Here is a 16,317-nt window from a genome sequence, read left to right on the forward strand (position 1 = left end):
ACGATAGTGTCGTTATCCGACCGGTAAGACGTTGAACTTCCCTCAAATTTCTGGGGGGGGCGGCATATCTTGCAGTGTTTTCACCTTGCTAGGGTTTGCTTCAATACCCCGCTCGGTGACGATGTATCCCAGGAAACGCCCGCCCTTTGCTCCGAACAAATACTTTTGTGGGTTCAGCTTGACCCCATACTTCCTTAGTGTTTGGAAGGTTTCCTCTATATCCCTGCAAAGATCTGCCGCTCGGAGTGATTTGATGAGTATATCGTCTACGTAGACCTCCAAGTTGCGCCCGATCTGCTCTCGGAACACTTTGTTCATCAGCCGCTAATATGTTGCGCCAACATTCTTTAGCCCGAACAACATCACGTTGTAACAGTAAGTGCCATCCACGGTGACGAAGCTGACTTTCTCTTGGTCTTCTCGGGCGAGCGGCACCTGGTGGTAACCCTGATAGGCATCCAACATGCATATCAGCTTGCACCCGGCGGTAGAGTCTACTAGTTGGTCGATCCGGGGTAAAGGGTAGAAATCCTTCGGGCATGCCTTGTTCAGGTCCCGGAAGTCGATGCAGACCCTCCTTTTGTTGTCCGGCTTGGAGACTAGTACCATATTTGCAAGCCAGTTCGGGAACTGCACTTCCAGTATGTGGCCGACCTCCAGTAGCTTCTCTACTTCCGCTCAAATGATGACATTCTGTTCAGCACTGAAGTCCCTCTTCCTTTGCTTCACCGGCCTGGTGTCCGGTCGGACATGAAGCTCGTGCTGCGTTATGCTCGGCGAGACTCCCAGTAGCTCGTGAGTCGACCAAGCAAAGACGTTGCAATTTTGTTGAAGACATTTGATCAGCTCTTCCTTCTGGCTTGCCTCCAGGTCGGACGCTATAAAACTCGTGGCCTTCGGTCGGGCAAGGTGGATCTGTACCTCCTCTTTTTCTTCATAAACTAGAGAGGGTGGATTTTCGGTTATAGCGTTTACCTCGATTCGTGGCACTTTCCGAGCACATCTAGCTTCGGCTCGGACCATTTCTATATAGCACCGCCGAGCTGCCAGCTGGTCTCCTTGGACCTCCCCTACTTGGTCTTCCACTGGGAATTTGATTTTCTGGCAGAAGGTGGAGACGACCGCTCGGAACTCGTTGAGACCTGGTCGCCCCAAGATCACATTGTACGCGGAGGGAGCGTTGACTACGATGAAGTTAGTAGTCCGCGTTCTTCTGAGCAGCTCCTCTCTTAGTGAGATAGCCAACCGGACCTGTCCGACCGGCAAAACTTCATTACCGGTGAACCCGTAAAGGGGGGTTGTCATCGGCAGCAACTCGGCTCGATCGATTTGCAATTTGTCGAAGGCTTTCTGGAAGATTATGTTGACCGAGTTGCCTGTATCAATAAAGATGCGGTGAATAGTATAGTTAGCTATTACCGCTCGGATGATGAGGGCGTCATCATGCGGGACTTCGACTCCCTCGAGGTCCCTAGGCCCAAAGCTGATCTCGGGCCCGTTCGCCCGCTCCTGACTGCAGCCAACCGCATGGATTGTGAGCTGCCTTACATGCGCCTTCCTTGCCCTGTTGGAGTCACCTCCGACATGTTGATTTCTCCTTGGGACGCGTTGCTTCTATTCTCTTCCTCTTGAGCGGATGGCCTGGGACGCTCGTGTGATGCCCGAGGTTGAGTCCTGGGCTGCTGATGACGTTGCCGCTCGGAGGATTCTCTTTCTACACGCCGACCAGGGCTCTGGTGTCGGTATCGCCGGTCCGGCGAAGGTGATCGACGGCGATAGTTCCTTAGCATAGGATGAGCGATTGGGGGGAGGCTTCGACAATCGCGCATGTTGTGAGTTGCTGACTGATGGAGCGAACAAAACATGAGAGTCCATACCTTACCTTTTGGCTTAGGTCGATCGGCCGCTACTTGTTGAACGACGTGCGACCTTGCTTGCTGATGAGGTCGGGCTGCTTCCACCCGAGGTCCTCTAGGCGGATGGTAGTTAGTGGGAGGCTTCCGCTCGGCTGAGGGCGGTGGCTCAGATGGTGCTTCTTTCCTTCTGGCCGCCTGAGCTTCCTTTACGTTGATATATTCATTAGCTTTGTGCAGCATATGATCGTAGTCGTGAGGCGACTTTCTGATGAGCGAGCGGAAGAAATCACCGTCCACAAGCCTCTGTGTGAACACGTTCATCATAGTTTCTGAAGTGACCGTTGGAATGTCCATGGCCACCTGGTTGAAGCGCTGGATGTAGGCTCGAAGTGGTTCCTTCGAACCTTGTTTGATGGCGAACAGATTGACGTTGGTCTTCTGGTAGCTCCTGCTGCTCGTGAAATGATGGAGGAAGATCGTTCGGAAATCTCTAAAGCTCTTAATTGATCCGTCCGGCAACCTCCAGAACCATCGTTGAGTCGAACCGGACAATGTAGTAAGGAAACCCCTGCATTTGACTCTGTCGGTGTATTGGTGAAGAGTGGCAGCATTATCAAAGTTACCGAGATGGTCGTCCGGATCGGTTACACCACTATACTCCCCGATCGATATTGGAGCATAATGCTTCGGGAGAGGGTCTTGCAAAATCACCTCCGAAAATTGACGATTAACCAGCTCGACGGATGACTCCGCGCGCGGTGCCTTCCCCTTTCTGGCGTCCCGTACGGGTGTTTCATCGGACGATCCCTGGTTGGCTAGGGTCAATTCCGACGACATCTGGAACAATGCTCGATGGAATGGAATAGGGGCGGCCGGCGCGTCCCCTGGTGTGCCGGTCTGCCCCTTGTTCTGAGCCCAGGTAGAATATTGTTCCGGTTGGTCCTCCATTGCCGCTCGGCCTCCAGAAACCGAGGCAGCCTGCTGCGCTATCCTCTCGGCTTGGGTCTTCTGATGTTGCTCCACCATCTTTGCGGCTCGTGCCTGAATGAGTGCCTCTAGCTCCTCGGGAGAGAGCGTTATCATGAGTTGGCGTCCAGCTTCTTCCATCTTCTCGGCTCGGATTCAGATGCGTTCCCACAGACGGTGCCAATTTGATCATGTCTGAGCGATGAGTCGACGGATACTGGGGGTGTGGCGCTCTCCGTTGTCTCCGACTGGTGATGTGGATCTCTGGCGAACCTGCAAAGAAGCCGAGCTGAGAAGGGGTTCCGGGCGACGACCCTCCGACGCTCAAGTCAGGCAACGAAGAAGAAAGGAGGCAGAGTAACTGTGGCTATAGTGATGAGAATTCTGCATACCTCCGTCGAAATTTGGGGTCCTTATATAGGACCCCGGGGAGGCGCAGGTACGCTTCTCGATGTGTGCATGCTTCCCCAAACATATCTCCAAATGAGTGTGTCAGAAAAGCATGTCTGACACCGTTCCACAATCATCCGAGCATATCCCTGACGTGACGGTGGAAACTTCCACCGTACGATACTCTGTCCAGTCCGGCTGCAGACCATGCTGCTTGTCGGTGGCAGGCGTCTCAAGGATGATGTTTATCAGCTGTCCCTTTCATCCTTTTGCATCTCTTGTCTATTCTAGGGCTAGGCGGTCTTGTTGCTCGGCGCTCCTAGCAGTCGGGTACGTGTATGTATTGGACCGAGCGGGAAGATCCTCGGTCCTGTGCTCGGATGGGATCGCACCTCAGCGATCTGTGCTTCGACCGAGTGGCCTGTCCGCTCGGCCAATAAGCTCCTTTATCTTAAGCGTCGGAAGCTCGACCTGTGGTCGAGCTATATTCCGATCGGCCTGGAGGATATCCGACCGACCGGTCAGATGTTTTGTTTGCTCGGTAGGACCTTGGGGCCGCCCCTATTGACCTTTGACCTCCACGTATTGTTGACCGCCGCCGACGTGGGTGCCCCGTCCTTACCACCGGATCACTCAGGAAATGATATTTATGATGGACAAGACAACCAAATCATTTTGTTGAAAAATATCCTCCCGTGTATCATCGACGTACTTGACATATTCTGACATCAAACATTCTCAGCCACCTCATTAATGTGAAAGTTATGCAAGATGGTTCATATACGTGTAACGGAACCTCTCTCGAAGGGTGGCTGTACATATTTTGTTACTCGATATATTCTGACACCAGATATTCTCTAACACCTCATGATTACGGAGATTTTAAGGGTCAAGATAAAAAGATGGGTCCTCTCCGTTGGTCAGGTATGTTTTTTCTCATACACACGCACTTACTGTTCATCTTCTCTACTTTTAGGCTCGACTACTGTGTTGACTTGAGCGTCGAAGTGCCTATGTCAAGGACCCCCTCCCTGGTTCTCTCTCTAATATCTCCCTTTTCTCTGGTGTGCGTAGGAAGGAGTATTAGGTGTCATCTTTTCTCTTTCTCAAAGTCTTTTCCTAGTCAACATCAGAGTCACATGCCTAGCGCACCATCTCTCCCGCTTTCAGACAGGATCAACTGTGAAACTTGAGATTGACTTAATAATGTTTTCAAACTTGCAATCAAATTTGTGATCGGCTCATTAACTTAATCAAATAAATATTTTTATAAATCAAGATCCGAATAACTAGCGGCTTGATTCATTTACATCATAGTCCGTATTTTCCTTTAATATTATAACAAAGTTAATTATTTATTTTATGAAATTAAAAAAAATGATAAATTCAGTTAACCTTATTAACTAGCCCTAAATTAACTAGCTTGACCCCACAAAAGTTTATCACCAGCCACCAGAGTAAATCGAGAAACGTGCGTGACGGATAGCCTAAAAGCCCAGCATTCTTTGGTTGCATGTCTCATTTGGAGAAAAAATTTTACAAATACGTCATAGCTAGGGATCAAATCATAAATATCTAAGTGACAATCTGAATATTTTATTGCACCATAGTCCAGGGGCTATATATATTGGCGCCGTCTGTGGGAACGCTCCTGAAACCGAACGGAAATGATGGACGAGGCTGGACGACAACACACGGTGACGCTCTCCACGGAGGAACTCTACGCTTTGATCGAGTTGAGGGCCGCCAAGCTTGTGGAGCAAAAACAGAAAGCATCAGCCGAGCGGCCGGAGCAGCAAGCAACATCCGTGTCGAGTGGCCGAGCGGAAGCACCGCAGGCCACCGTTGCATTTCATCGGGCCCTATTTCGCACGCCTGAAGCCGCAGCAACGAATAGAGATCAAGGATCATCTTCGGATGAACGGCCGAGACGAGAAGACAAAAAAGGGAAAGCCCCCCGCACGGACGCCTCACCCGAGCGGATCAATCGCCAATTTTCAGAGGCTATTCTACGAGATCCCCTGCCCAAGCACTACGTGCCTCCGACGATCGGCGAGTACAATGAGACAACCGACCCGGATGATCATCTGGGTAAGTTTGATAACACAGCTACGCTCCATCAATACACAGATGGAGTAAAATGTCGAGTTTTTCTTACCATCCTCTCGGATCGGCTCAACGGTGGTTCCGGAGACTGCCAGACGGCTCTATCACAAGCTTCAAGGACTTCCGAACGGCGTTCCTCCATCATTTTGCAAGCAGCCGTCGTTATCAGAAGACGAGTGTCAGCTTGTTCGCCATCAAACAAGAAGCCCGCGAATCACTCCGAGCCTACATACAACGATTCAACAAGGTGGCCATGGATATCCCTACGGCCACCTCGGAGACTATGATGAATGCCTTCACTCAAGGCCTCGTGGACGGGGATTTCTTCCGCTCGCTCATTCGGAAGCCGCCCCGAGACTACGATCACATGTTGCATCGAGCCAACGAATACATCAACGTGGAAGAAGCTCAAGCCGCCCGAAAAAAAAGAAACTCCAACCGAGCGGGCCCCTCCTATCGAACGAAAGCCGCACGCTGCTCATCAGCCGCCCAGAGGACCAAGGGCCGAAGCAATTCGTTCTCACCCACATGCAAGGAACCAGGCGATCCAAGAAGTATCTGCCGAGCGGCCCAAGCAAAAGAAGAAATGGATGCCCATGTTTTGTTCATATCACCGGACCGATACGCACAACACCCGGGATTGCCGAAGTCTCCCCTTTATTGCTCATCCTATTCCCCGAAATGGCGGTCGACGATCTCCCTCATCCGACAGGCGACAGAGAGCTCAGGAAGCCGATCGGACGATAGCTGAAGGGCGACAAAAACAGACTCCCGGTCGGCATTGCTCACCAAGGCGGGAGAATCGCCGCATGTCTAGAGAACGGTCTCGCCCGTCCGCTCGGGAAGAAGAAAATATAAGTAATACTTCCCGAGGCGAGATAAACATCATAGCTGGTGGTCCGACCGGAGGAGATTCCAATCGAGCAAGGAAGGCGAGCGTCCGACAGCTCCAGATCCATGCGGTCGGCTGCAGTCAAGAAAGGGCAAGTGGACCCAAAATCAGTTTTGGGCCTGGGGACTTGGAAGGAGTTGAAGTACCCCACGACGACGCTCTGCTCATCAAAGCGGTAATAGCCAACTACACTATTCACTGCGTTTTTATTGACACAGGGAGCTCGGTCAACATCATCTTCAAAAAGGCGTTCGATCAGCTACAAATAGATCGAGCCAAGCTGCTGCCCATGACGACCCCCCTCTACGGGTTTACGGGCAACAAAGTTCTGCCGGTCGGACAGATCCGACTGGCTATCTCACTGGGGGAGGAACCGCTCAGGAGGACGCGGACAACAAACTTCGTGGTGGTCGACGCTCCCTCGTCATACAACGTCATCCTGGGAAGACCGGCTCTCAGTGAATTCCGAGCGGTCGTCTCCACCTTTCACCAGAAGATCAAGTTCCCCGTCGAGGACAAAGTGGGAGAAGTACGGGGAGATCAACTAGAAGCTCGGCGATGCTACATCGAGATGGTCCGAGCAGAAGCAAATGCCGCTCGGAAGTCGCCACGGATCGAGGTGAACGCTATAACTGAAAAACCTTCCTCTTTGATTTATGAAGAAAAAGAAGAAGTGCAGATACACCCGATCCGATCGGAGGCCACGACGTTCATTGCATCCGATCTGGAGGCGAATCAGAAAGAGGAGGTGATCCAATGCCTTCGAAGAAACCATGATGTCTTCGTCTGGTCGACACATGAGCTGCCCGGAATTTCACCAAGTATAGAGCAGCATGAGCTCCACGTCCGACCGGACGCTCGGCCAGTAAAGCAAAGAAAAAGGGATTTCAGCGCTGAGCAGAATGCCATCATCCGGGCGGAAGTAGAGAAACTTCTGGAGGCCGGCCATATACGAGAGGTTCAGTTCCTGAGCTGGCTGGCGAATGTAGTATTAGTCTCCAAGCCGGGCAACAAGTGGAGGGTATGCATTGATTTTTGGGATCTCAACAAAGCTTGCCCGAAAGATTTTTATCCGCTGCCTCGGATCGATCAGTTGGTGGACTCCACGGCCAGCTGCGAATTGATATGCATGCTCGACGCTCATCAGGGATATCATCAAGTGCCGCTCGCCCGGGAAGATCAAGAAAAAGTAAGCTTCATAACAGCCGACGGCACCTATTGCTATAATGTGATGCCGTTCGGATTGAAGAATGTCGGAGCCACATATCAGCGTCTGATGAACAAAGTGTTCAAGGAACAGATCGGCCAAAATCTGGAAGTATATGTGGACGACATTCTCATCAAGTCCATTCGAGCGGCCGACCTCTTTAAAGACATGGAGGAAACTTTCCGAACGCTGCGGAAATATGGAGTCAAACTGAATCCTCAGAAATGTCTGTTCGGAGCAAAAGGAGGACGTTTCTTGGGTTACATAGTGACCGAGCGGGGAATCGAAGCAAATCCCAGCAAGGTAAAAGCTCTACAAGACATGCCGCCTCCAAAAAATACAAGGGAAGTGCAACGGTTGACCGGTCGGATAACTGCTCTATCCCGATTCATCTCCAAAACTGCCGACCGGAGCCTCCCTTTCTTCAAAATTTTACGCAAGGCCACTAAGTTTCACTGGGATGAAGAATGCGATCGGGCGTTCGAAGACTTAAAGGCATATCTGAACTCTCTCCCGGTATTGGCCAAGCCGACTACGGGTGAGCCACTTTATATGTACCTATCTTCAACCGAGCATGCAATCGGCTCGGCGTTAGTGAGGGCGAGCGGAGAAGAGCCCGTGTATTTCCTTAGTCATATTTTAAAAGATGCTGAATCTCGCTACACTGGGCTTGAGAAGCTGGCTTTCGCTCTGGTCCTCGCCGCTCGGCGCCTTCGCCCATACTTCCTGGCGCATACCATCATTGTCAAGACCAATAGCCCACTCGGGCGTGTGTTATTGAATCCAGAAGCATCCAGGCGGCTCATCAAATGGACGACGGAGTTAAGTGAATTTGACATCCAATACCAGCCCCGCTCGGCGATCAAAGCGCAATCCTTGGCCGATTTTGTGACTGAGTTGTAGAGGCCGGAGCCGGAAGCTATGTGGAGAATATATGTGGATCGGTCGTCCACTCGGCTCGGAAGTGGGATTGGAATATTGTTGCTCTCCCCTCAAGAAGAAAAGATGCACTTATCCGTCCGGCTGGATTATAAAGCTACCAACAATGAAGCAGAGTATGAGGCCCTCATAGCCGGCTTGCAGGTAGCACGGCATGTGGGAGCCGGTCGGGTAACGCTTCATTCGGATTCTCAGTTGGTCGCGCAGCAGCTCTCTGACACTTTTGAAATTAACAACGTCCGGCTCAAGCTCTACGCTGAAGCGTTTGGGAAACTTAAAGCCAATTTTAGAGAAGTTATTGTCCAGAAGATACCCAGGGCATAAAATCAAGTAGCCGATGAGTTAGCCAAACTCGCGGGCTCAATAACGCCGGTCGCCATTCAGCAGCCAATCGAACAGGTATCTTTGGTGGCGCACGTCGATCGGATAGAGGGCCTCACGTTTCCGAGCGATTGGAGGACACCCATCATGGAGTTTCTCCGCTCGGGTGCTACATCGTCCGATCGGGATGAAACTCAACTGCTAAGGAGGAGAGCCGGCGGGTTCACACTCATCGGCGATCAGCTTTACAAGAAATCTTTCTCACGACCGCTATTGAAGTGCGTGAGCTCGGAGGACTCGGCTTGCATCCTCCAAGAAGTACATCAAGGATCCTGCGGAGGGCATCCGGGCGGACGATCACTAGCTAAGAAGATCCTGCTAGCTGGATACTTTTGGCCGACCTTACAAGCTGATGCCGCTCGGACCGTCGCGACATGTCTATCTTGCCAGAAGTATCACAATATCTCTCACCGACCGGAAGAAGAAATGAAGACTTCCACCGTCTCCTGCCCGTTCGACCAGTGGGGAATGGACATTGTTGGTCCATTTCCAATGGCAACCGGGCAGCGGAAATTTCTATTAGTGGCAGTTGATTATTTTTCCAAGTGGGTGGAGGCCGAGCCACTAGCCAAGATCACCGAGCAGATGGTCAAGAAATTTATTTGGCAGAACATCATCTGTCGGTTCGGCGTCCCTCGTCGACTTATCTCCGACAATGGGTGGCAATTCACAGAGAAGTTACTCGAAGATTGGTGCAAAAGCTATGGAATCGAGCAACACTTCACGTCCGTGGCCTATCCCTAAAGCAACGGTCAAGCCGAAGTAGCCAATCGGGAAATTCTTCGAATTCTGCGCGCTCGGCTCGACCATTTGGGAGGAAGCTGGGTAGATGAAGTGTCGGGCGTCCTATGGGCCATCCGAACGACTCCTAAGGAAGGAACGGGCGTCACGCCTTTTCATCTGGTATACGGCGGCGAAGCGGTGATTCCTGTCGAAGTTGGCGTCGAGTCCGCCAGGATCCAGCATTACGATGATGATAACGCCGAGCGGAGGAACATGGAGCTGGATTTAGTCGACGAAGAGCGAGCCAAGGCGTCCGTCCGGCTGAGGGCATACCGTCAACGAATGAAGCAAAACTACAACCGGCGCGTCATTCCCAGATCATTCCAGGTCGGCGATCTTGTCTGGAAGAAAGTCAAGTCTGTCGGCGACGTCGGCAAGCTTGAAGCTCCTTGGGCGGGCCCCTTCAAGGTTATCGAAAAGCTCCGCTCGGGCGCTTATTATTTGGAGGATGAGGACGGTCGGCAGCTAGATAGGCCGTGGAGCGCGAACCACCTCCAGCCTTACCGGGCGGGGTGAAAGAAGACTAAAGCAAATATAAGGCATCGTCAGCGAAGAACGAAGGCCCCGTGCCGTTCGGCCGGAGGTAAATTATCCGAGCCAAGCGCTCGAAAACGAAGGCCCCGTGCCGTTCGGCCGGAGGTAAATTATCCGAGCCAAGCGCTCGAAAACCGAAGGCCCCGTGCCGTGCGAGCGAAGGTAGATTATCCGAGCTGAAAGGAGCGAAGGGGTGTAATAACATGCTTTGTATATTTTCTGGTAGCCTGTATCCTTGTAATGTAGGAAGCAAAAACGATAAAGAGGATGGCAAACAACTTAGCCAAACGGAAGCGTCAAAATTAGCCTTAAAGGCCGTCAAGCCCAGACGTTAAACCGTAGAGACGAGCCGGCGTCTATAAACCCTCCGAGCGGAAGACCGTCTAGCCCAGACGTTAAACCGTAGAGACGAGCCGGCGTCTATAAACCCTCCGAGCGGAAGACCGTCTAGCCCAGACGTTAAACCGTAGAGACGAGCGCCTATAAACCCTCCGAGCGGAAGACCATCTAGCCCAGACGTTAAACCGTAGAGACGAGCCGGCGTCTATAAACCCTCCGAGCGGAAGACCGTCTAGCCCAGACGTTAAACCGTAGAGACGAGCCGGCGCCTATAAACCCTCCGAGCGGAAGACCGTCTAGCCCAGACGTTAAACCGTAGAGACGAGCCGGCGTCTATAAACCCTCCGAGCGGAAGACCGTCTAGCCCAGACGTTAAACCGTAGAGACGAGCCGGCGTTTATAAACCCTCCGAGCGGAAGACCGTCTAGCCCAGACGTTAAACCGTAGAGACGAGCCGACGTCTATAAACCCTCCGAGCGGAAGACCGTCTAGCCCAGACGTTAAACCGTAGAGACGAGCCGGCGTCTATAAACCCTCCGAGCGGAAGACCGTCTAGCCCAGACGTTAAATATCGAGAGACGAGCCGGCGTTTATAAACGTCCGAGCGGAAGATGCCAATAAAAAGGATGCAATGGCCCCAAAAACTCGCCCTCAATATCGTTAAATCATCTCTACGCTCCGCTCGGCCTAGAACCCAAAGGCATGGGGTATCTAGCGAGTGATCTCTGCTATCAAAGCGGAAAATTAAGTAGGCGAAGTATTACATGTTAAGCCAGGCGTAAAGGCAACACCAGACACTTAGTAAAAATCCCTTTCGAATACCAGAGGAGTGATAATGGGCGAGCGGATAAATACATATTTTGGTTATGTAAAAGACAGTGAATACAAGGAAAACATTGCATTAAAGTTCAGAATTTAGGCCGGGCGGCCTAATTACAAAAAGGATGATATTTAGCCGAGTGGCCAAAGTACAGAAACTACTCAATATAATCATACAGGGTCTTGGGGATGTTATCCAGAAGCGCCACCTGATCGCCGGCCGGAATATTGGTGGACTCAGGAAGAAGACCCTTTGACTTCAGATAAGTCATGGTGGCGGTCATAGCCAAGTCGAAGGTGGTGTACATCCGCTCGCAGATTTTTTCCGAGAAATCGAGCGAGCGGATGTAGCCTTGTCTTAGAGCTGTAACCCGATTCGGCTCGGCCTCTTGGTACTCTTTGAAGGCCAGTTGAGCTGCAGCAAGAGATTCTTGCAAAGTGGTCAGCTCATCCTTATGCCTGATGGCGTCGGCCGAGCGGCTCACTTTCTCTTGGTCGAGCTGCTCCATCAACTCCTTGATCTTCAGCTCCAAGCCTCTAGCCTCCACATTCTTCTTCTCCAAGTCAGAAATAGTCGTGTTCTTCCGAGTGGTAGCCAGGGTAATTTTTTGGTCAAGTGACTTGACCTGCCGCTCGAGCTCGGCCAGACGGTGAGCCTGGTCGGCTGTTTTCTTCTGCTCGGCTGCCAGCATATCTTGAGCCTTCTTAAGCTCCTTCTGCAGCTCGGCATACGAAGGTCCATGCGAGCCGGACGGACCACCTGCCGCCTGCAATTGCCTTAGCTCCTCGTCCACCATAGCCAGGCGGCTGGAGACTGCTATCTCTTCCACCCATCTCTGAAGCAAAAAGGCGAAGTTGTTAAAAGCCGAGCGGAAAAAATACACGCAAAATTTCGGAAAAAATGAACTTACCCCAGTAGACTCCTGCATGTGGCTATTGGCCAAATTGCGGAGGGGAATCATCGCGATGTGCGCCCGAGCGTCGGCCCACATCTCGGCTAGGGGCCCCTTCAAAGTAATGGTGTTCTCGGGCGCGGTTGGTCGGTCGGCTTCTGGCAGCAACTCTTCAGTCGGGAGATGAAGAGTGACCCGTACTGTGCGGCCGTGACCAGGTATCGTCCGACCGGGATCAGAAGTCGGCGCAGAGAACTGCGAGTGAATGGTCGAGCGCTTGACTGGTTGGCGAACGGGCGGAAGGGTACTTACCGGAATAAATACGCGCGCCGGCCGTCCCATCTGTATATGCGTGGTCGGACGAAATGGCTTAACCTCCGCGCCTTGCCACGGAGCGCAGCTGTCCTGACGGTTGGACCGATGTAGCCGAGGCAGGGAGTCGCCACTCTGCCTCTTTGTTGAGGCCGCCTCCTCCCGAGCGGAACCTTCCTCGCGCTGGTTCTCAGGTGGCCTGGCCACGCTTTGTTGAGAAGCTCGAGTGGCCGACTCAGCCTGAGTCCCACTCTCTCCTTCGTGGATCCCTACCGGATACCCAACGCTTCCATCTCCTCGCCGCCGCGCTTAACGCCTTTCTCTTCAGAACGCCAGCCATGACCGAGTCCATGACGATGTCCGCTTCAAAGGAAAGAAAAGAAATCAGTTAGCAATCAAAGTAAATGCCCAAGTAGAGTTCTTACCGAAGCCGGTCGGAAGAGGGGTCCGTATAGGACTCAGGCCAAAGATGTACATCACTCCTTCGTGAAGAAGCTTATTGATGTTAAGTCGCAAACCGGCTAATATATTTGCGGCATGGAGATAGTCCGGTCGGGTCTTGAACTTCTTCAGCTCGGGGGTGGGAGGCAAGCTGACCTGCCACTTTGTCGGGAAGGTGGCCTGATCGGGCATACGGATGTAGAAAAAATAATCCTTCCAATGTTTATTGTAAGAAGGAAGTTTGTTGAAGAAGACTAATCCGGGCCGAGCTTGGAACATGAAGGTGCCCGGCTCGGCTTGCTTGGGGTAGTAGAAATAAAAGAAGACCTCCGGTCGGAGGGGGATGTTGTGAATCTTGAACAAAACAACAACACCGCAGAGGAGACGGAAGGTATTGGGTACCAGGCTGCCGAGCGGCACCCCGAAAAAATTACAAACATCAATGATGAAAGGATGTACAGGGAAACGCAGACCGGCGGTAAACTGGTCGCGGAAGACACAGAAAGCTCCGCGCGGCGGCCTATGCGGCCGAGCGGAGGGACCGGCCAAACGAATTTCAAAATCCTCCGGGATTTCGAAATTGTCTGTCAGAATATCAAAATCACGCTGGTCGAATCGCGACTGCATTGTGGTGTACCATGGGCCAAGCGACTGGTCTTCGGGATTAGAAGAACTAGCCATGGGCCGACCGGAAGGAATCAAAAAGGCGAAAAGGCTAGAGAAAAACAACCGCAAGCGAAAGGAGGTTTCAAGGATCGAAACTAGGAAAAAGATGCGGAGTGAACACCGGAAACAAGAAAGAAGAGGTGCAGAGCCTTACTGTGAGGAGAAAAGATCAGGGAGGAGGCGCCGGGGAGCAAGAAGGAAATCGCCGGAGCACCAAAACGCTGTAGACGAAGGTCGGAATCGCGGAGGAAAATGATGGAGAGAAGGAAACGAAGGATTTATAGGGTGGACACCGGATGGCCTCCACCGTTGGATCCAGGTCACGGGAACCAAAGCGTGCATCGCGCCGTCCATTTCGAATCGCTTCGATCACATCAAAACACCATGCCACCGCCGCCGTTGGCCGATGGCAGTGCGCCACGTGGCATTCGACCATTCGGGGCATTTAATGAAAGCATGCTCGACCTTAATGTCGAAGATTGGCGCATAACACGAGGAGATCCGGTGAATGCCATTGTTGATTTGTTCAAGGCCATCTCTGCGGTCGGCCGATCGGAGGATACTAGCACGGAGGAGCCGCCCAGCATGATTCGTAGTCCAGTCAGTCGGACAATTCGCCTCCTTCGACTAGACTTGAAGGGGAGGCAAGTGATCCGGTGGTAAGAACAGGGGACCCCGTCCGGTGAGGTTAATGCCACGTGGAAGTCAGAGTGGAAGGAGGCCCGTCCGGAGATGGGAGGTCCGAACGGCCGACCGGCCGTTCGATGGAGTCAACGTCCAGAGAGGGCTGGGTCCGACCGCCCGGTGTCTGACTAATGGTTAAAGGTGCCCTGTAGGAAGTCAGGGTTCCGACGCTCAGTGGAAAAGATCGCAAAGCCGAGCAGACAGCACGCTCGGCCAAAGTCATAAGGTAGCATACTGTTAATAGTCTCCACAACGCACATGATTGAGAATCTCCCCGAGTAAATCACCGTATACGTCCGGCCGGACTCCGAGGAAGCCGGCCGGCCGGACGCCAAATCGGGAGTAAGGGAAAAGGACAAGGGACATCTTTGTCTGATAGCGAGTATGCTCCGCGTGTAAGCCATACTCCAAATCTTATGACAGGAGATTCCGCTATCCCATCGAGTACATGCTCGGACTGTAGCAGTATGGGTCAGGTAAGCTCACTGACAAGTCCTTGCTGGGGTACGGGCCATGGACACGTGTACACCTCGGTATGTGTACACTCGCTTCTCTGCTGCTCTATATAAAGGCCCTCACCCTTCGCTGGAGGTACGTCTGCTACGAGTTTTAGAGCCACTTTTTCTCTCTTGAGCTTCGCCTGACTTGAGCGTCGGAGGGTCGCCGCCGGGAACCCCTTCCCGGCCCGACTTTGTGCAGGTTCGCCGGAGCATCGTGCAGTTAGTCGAAGATCCACATCAGAAACAGGGGAGCGTCACGTGCCCAACGTCCGTTGATTCAGCATTCGGACAGGATCATATATATATATATATATATATATATATATATATATATATATATATAGAGAGAGAGAGAGAGAGAGGGGGATCGGATGTCCAATTAGAGCGGGACAGGTGAATAGTCCATAATTTTTTTTATTTACCGGATCACAATTCTAATGCGATTGTTAATAGCAAAAATTACTGAGCAAGAGTAAAAACAGACGCTTTTTTTTTTTCCAAATCATTCAAGGGCCTCTGTTTTTTTTTTCCTTTGCTTTTTTCTTAAAAGAGTATCCTATTTTACTATTCAACAGTAGAATTATCTAATTATCGTAATTTTGTTCAGTACTACTATGTTCCATCTAAATCTCCTATCTAAATCTTTAACCGGTGGACATATTATAACAACTATAATTATACATATTATAATAATTATAATTTCATAACTATTATAATACATAGTTGATAAAAACTTATGTTATAATAGTTATAAAATTATAACTATTACAATTATTATAATAGCTACAAAATCAAAATTTCTACAATATATATAGTAATTATGATTTTATACTTATTACAATGCATTCGACTAGTTCAATAATTAACAAAGAGATTTAGATAGAAGGAAACCATACTAATCAATATTGAAGGATAATTAAGTAATTATATATGTGACTAAATGAGACATCTTTTTTTATATTAAGGTTACGTTTAGTCAGAGATAATCAGCATTGTAATGTAATCAAAATTATATTATAATATTGATTACTTTATTTGGTATAGTTTTAAAATTCTAATATAATATAACCTAGATTAAAAAAATAATAAAATTTTGTAATCTAAATTACAAGGCCAATAATATGTAGTCCAATTACATTCAAAGCTTAATGTTTAATTAAAATTTAAATATCAAATATACCTCTAGTTCATTTCTTGCACCAATCGATCACTAACGTAGTTGCCACAGTCGGTAGGCGACAACTGATTGCCAAGTGTCGACGCCTCCAAGTGTCGACGCCACTACATTTGACTAAGCAATGTAAATGTTAGATTTGTAGAATTGAAAAAGGATCAAATCTTAACATCCCAACTCTAAAAAAGAGATTTCATTTATTAAATTAATTAGTCATGGACTTAGGGCATAATCAAGTTGGTTATCATATGATAGATTTATAAAAATGGACAAGAATCAATTCCTAACGAAATTGGTAAAAACACCCTCTAATGTAATGATCTACTCGATTTTCTAATTTATCTCTCTACGTATAATTATAGCATCCAAGGTCAACATGACTTTTTGCAAAAATTGATCCAACAATTCAAATGGTAAATTTATAGCATTGAAGAA

The sequence above is a fragment of the Zingiber officinale genome, chromosome 1B (genome assembly GCF_018446385.1).
Source record: "Zingiber officinale cultivar Zhangliang chromosome 1B, Zo_v1.1, whole genome shotgun sequence".
Lineage (NCBI taxonomy): Eukaryota > Viridiplantae > Streptophyta > Magnoliopsida > Zingiberales > Zingiberaceae > Zingiber > Zingiber officinale.